This window comes from Oppia nitens, unplaced genomic scaffold (genome assembly GCF_028296485.1).
Source record: "Oppia nitens isolate AA-2021 unplaced genomic scaffold, nextdenovo-longstitch-racon4-pilon3 scaffold5_pilon_pilon_pilon, whole genome shotgun sequence".
NCBI lineage: Eukaryota > Metazoa > Arthropoda > Arachnida > Sarcoptiformes > Oppiidae > Oppia > Oppia nitens.
Genome location: NW_026533243.1, coordinates 7,619,790 through 7,625,789, shown reverse-complemented (window position 1 = coordinate 7,625,789; position 6,000 = coordinate 7,619,790).

The window sequence follows — 6,000 nt, the reverse complement described above, 5'->3', positions numbered from 1 at the left end:
AATATTGTTGCGGTTAGACAAACATTAAATTTATAATGATTTTTTTTTATTAATTAAGTATTATATCTAAAGTATTGTTTGATTATTCAGACCTATAAGTATATATATGTAATAGTATYAATATAAAATAATAATAATTATAGTTATAACTAGATCTGATATATAAATAAACTTATAGATACATAGTATAAAATATTGTCAATGATTTATAACAAACATATCATATAATTATGTCTCAATTTTTATAAAAATATTTAAATTTAAAACTTAGCTTTCTTATTATATAATATATATATATATCTCAAATATATTATTATTTATTTACAATGAAATCAATATAATATTCATAAAGACTTTAATTCAATTTGTTTACTCAGTGCCAACTTTAATACACAGTATAAGATATATGATAATATTTTTTAAAAACTTAATTTTATATTAAAATGCATTATTGAAATTCTAACACAAAATCAAAATAAAATTAATAATTTAAGTAGCTTATAAATTTTGTGTAATACTTTAAAAATTAGTAACTATTAATAAAATTTAAGAATAAAATATATTAAAATTATATATTATTAAAACTTACAATTTATGACTAATAATCACAATTTATTTTATTAATATATAATTATTTATTTTAAGCACAACTTTAATCAACATTTACTCTTTTTTTGATAGTTGAGTGAAAAAACATTTTTGTGGTTTCATTTTCATCAATAAAAATTCAAACAAAATCTCAATATATCAATAGTAGTATATTTGAATTAATTTTTTCATATAAATTAATTGATTTTTAAAAAAATGTATATTGAAACTAAATAAATTATATATGAAAAAATAATAATAAAAAATAAAATAAAAGTTCAACTATATATCATTTTACATTATTAATGACACAAATAAAGTGCATAAAAATTTAATAAATATATAAAATAACAACGGATATAAATATGTGTATTTTATTTTATTTTTTCTAACAAAAAATATTATTATTATTATTTTAATAAAACGTCTTTCACTTTTTTTTGTTATATACAATATATATATTATAAAACTTTTACACACAAGAGTCATGAGAGAGATGTTCATCAAGTGTTATATTTATAGTAAAAATATATCACAAATATATTGTACTGTTTTTTTTTATTCATCAGTATTTCATGCGCTAAGTTTGATCCACAATTGGTTGAACCAATACCACTGTATACTAAAGTATATAGTATTGTATTTTATATAACAGTTTATATACAATACAGTATATAATCTATGTATAGACTATATATTAATATATATTGTGTTCGGCATTTTGGGGAACAACACTGTCCGACCACTTGTAGATAATAATGAATTTTGTTTTTTTTCAGTAATAATTTGTAATTATGTAAAAAAACTTTACTATATAATCAATTACTATTGAAAAATAAAACTAATTGTTTATTAGGCTAAAAAAATATTACACTAAATTAACTAGTCAATTTCCATTTTCAAATTGATCTAGTTCAGTGTTAAATGATGTGTATATTCTAGGCTACTATTGATATAATGTCCAATAATGTAGATATTTGTTTGTCGATAAAATTCAAATAAAGTTTGTCGTTTACATACATTCAATGTTAGACATATAAATGCAAAAGGATTGCATAATTTTATTTACTGAAAATCATTGAACAAAAATTGCTAGTAATGTATCAAAAAAAAAGTATTGAATTATCATATTATAGCGTAATATAAAATGTATTGACACTAACCTTCACTTTGATCTCTATTTTTGGGATTAACTATTATAGTATGAAATTGGTATTAAATTTGAGACACATAAGAGACACATAATAAAGTTTCCGATAAGATATATACATTGATATATGATATAAGCAAATAAAAAAATGCGAAACATAGTAAATATAAAATACATTATATTATATTTAGTCAAATATTATTTCAACATAAATTATATTAATACTAATTGAAAATCATTTAGTAATCATTTATTATGTCATTGATGTATAATATTTACTAAATTATTAGTTTTTTATTAGATAATAATTATMAATAACTAGCAATATTAAGTTTCAGTATAGTATATGTATACTAGGGTTGTAAGCGCAGTGACAATCAGTTTATAAAAATAAACATGACTGATGTTTGTATAAAATCTCAGTTTTTAAGTGACTTATTGTGCAAACAAAATCAGTATATTAATGATATCGGAAACAAAAGAGTAATCAGTGGTAAAATTGCTATTCAATGGATCAATAATTTAGTTGATTGTGTTATTAAAGGAAGTGATACACAAATCAATGTCAATGACTATATACCGAACACAAGTAATGCTATCAATAGCATAGAAAACACTGTTAACACTAATAATTTCAGTTATGATCTAAATATTGATTCACAGAATATTCTGATTAATTCTCAACAAACAAGTGATACTATCAATGAAAATGACATCACAATTGAAGACAGAGTTAAAAATCTCGAAAAAATGGTCAAATCATTGATAACTACTTCTAACACAAAGTTTGTAAACAAACATCACGTGAAACAACAGTCTGTTTATAATAAAAGACAAAACATTATGAAACCACTGAAAAGGTGTTATGTCTGCAACAAAGTCGGACACATAGCTAACCAATGCTATCACAACAAAAGCAACAATAATAACACCCGAAAACCAAGAATTTACCAAAAGAACCGTCATTTCAGAGGACAGGCATATCTCGGGCAACAATCATATCAATCGACAGCAAACACAATGACACCAACAGTTTCACCGACTTTTTTGGTCAATCCGATGAATCAATTTCCGGGACCACCAAACACGACACATATACCTCTACAGTACATAAGTCAACCTCTATATCAACGATAGTAAGAAAAATCATTTTATTTTATGCTAACACTAGAAGTGTTGCAAACAAATTAAATGAATTAAATGCCAAATTAATTGAAACTAATTGTGATATATTAATACTTAATGAAAGTTGGCTAAATGATAGCATACCTAACAAATGTGTAATTAATAATAACTTTATAATTTATAGAAAAGATAGGGACAGCAGAGGTGGCGGCGTTTTAATTGCCGTAAAAACAATATTTAAATCAAAAGAAATAAAAATCAATACAGAATTTGAAAATATATTTATTGAAATTATTATTAATGACAAAAAGTTATTATTTTTCACACTTTATAGACCTTCAAATATTACAATTGATTTTAAAAACTATTTACTATATATAAGTAAAAATATAGATTTATTATCGTATTACTTAATTATTTTTTGTGGAGATTTAAACATAAATATTTACAACAATAACACTATTAAAAATGATTTAATTGAAAATTTTTCATATTATAATTTTACACAATTAGTAAACACACCAACTTATCCATCACATAATCCAAAAAATCTATTAGATGTTTATTTTACAAATAATAAAAATTTAATAACATATGTTAAAACAATACCTAATTTAAATGAAAACTGCGATCATTTAGGTGTTTTAAGTGAAATTAATATACAATATAATAAAAAGTCTAATAATAGTATTATAAAAACTAATTATAGCAAAGAGTCATTATTAGATTTTAATAATAAATTATATCAAATTAATTGGTTTGAATTAACTAAAAATGATAATGATATCAATAGTATATATGAAAAAATAGTAAATAAGTATAAAGATCTATATGATAAAACTTTTAGTAAAGTAGTTATAAAAGTAAATACAAATAAATTTTATAATAAATCTATCATTGAATTAATTAATAAACGCAAAAATATACTAAGACACAATTTTAATGAAAACAATTTTAATGAAAAATATCATTTTTTAACTAAACTAATAGGATACGAAATTAATAAATATGAAAATAATAAATTTAAATCATTGATAACTAAGTCAAATAATTTTAATAAATTTTATAAATATGTTAAATGTATTTCTAGTGATGAAACTAATAAATGTTTTATTAATGATAAAAACGAGACAATAACTGATAATCAGTTAATAGTAGAAAATTTTAAGAATGAATTCATAAAATCATATAATAATAACACTAATAATAATTTTCAGAATATTGTCACAAATTTAAATAATAATTTATTTGAATTTGATTTATCTATGAATGATGTAATAAAAAGTTTTCAGAAATATAATTATAATTCATCTCAAGGATTAACATTTATTGATAATATTGTACTAAAAAACTGTTTAAATGGTACTTCAAAATTAATTTATTTTTTATTTAACAAAATTTTATTTCATCAGCATTTTCCAAAAAAATTAAAAATAATTGAAATTACACCTATAATTAAAAGTAATAAAAATAAGCAATTATTTAACTCTTACAGAGCTATTGGGGTTCAATCAAATTTATTTAGGATTTTTGAAAATATTATTAATCAAAAATTAATACCGTATATTGAATTTAATAATATTTTACCCAATTGTCAATATGCTTATAGAACCAAAATAGGTCTAAAAAATTTTCATATAGATATGCAACAAGTAATTTGTAATGCTTTTAATAACAATATTGTTGGTATAGATATTATATTTTTAGATTTTTCTAATGCTTTCAATACTGTATCTCATGATATTTTAATGAAAAAACTTAAAAGTTATAATATACATGGTAAATTTTATAATATTTTATGTGATATTTTTAAAGATAGATACCAATATGTTAAATATAATAATCATAAATCAGATTTATTTAGTGTACAATCTGGTGTAATACAGGGTGGAGTTACATCAAGTGTTTTATTTAATCTATACATTTCAGATATTATACAAAATTTAAATAGTTATATTTTTAAATATGCGGATGATATTACATTAATCAAAATAATTAATAATAATAATGACTGTCATAAGTTACAATCTGATTTAAATTGCATTTCAAATTTTTGTATTATAAATCAGTTACAATTAAATATCAGTAAATGTGAATTTATGCGAATTTCAACTAAATCTACTGAAATAAATGATTACTTTATAAATTCTACTAAAATTAAAAATATAGATAATAACAAAAATGTAGGTATATTTTATGATAAAAATTTTAATTTTAATATTCACGTAAACTATATATACAACAAATGTATTAAAAAATTTGCAATTTTAAAAAATATTTGTAAAAAAGCTAGTGGTAATACCTTTTTAAAAGCATATCAAACTTATATTATACCCATAATTGAATATTGTAACCTATGTTTAGTATATAATTCAACACAATCTGAAAAAATTGAAAAAATTCAGAAAAAAGTGACAAAATATATCTGTATGCTAATGAATAAATTTAATTTATCATATTATGAAAGATTAAAATTTTTAGATTTAGAATCATTAGGTAAACGCAGAATTTTACAAAATTTGAAGTTATTTTTTAAAATAAAACTTAAAAACATTGATATTCCTAACAATTGGATAAACTGTGTTGAATTCTATAATACAACTAGACATGGGATAAAATGTAGAAAAACTGTTAATAGATTAAAAAGGTTTGATAAAAACTTTTTTGATTACAATGTAAATTTATTTAACAATTTACCACAAAATATTAGGGATGAAACAAATTATAACAAAATAATTAATTTACTTAATTGTTATTTTAAATAAATATGTAATTTTAAAATAATTTTAACATATTTTATTGTCAAATATTATTGTATATTATTATGAGAATATTGTATTTCATAACAAGTATGTGAAATAAAGATTATTATTATTATTAACAATGATGTCAACCAATTAATCCCAAACGTAATCTACAATAATTGTTGACAATATCACTGATGTGAACTAATTATTGCGCAATAACTCGGGATTTGACCACAATTTGACAAAAGAAGACAAGACATGAAATGATAACTCATTTATTAATTGAATTGATATTTCAAATACAAAGATATTGTGTGAAYACTTCAATAATGTGTTCACAATTAATGCCAAAAACTAATTGATTTCATAGTGAATCCAAAATTGTCATGT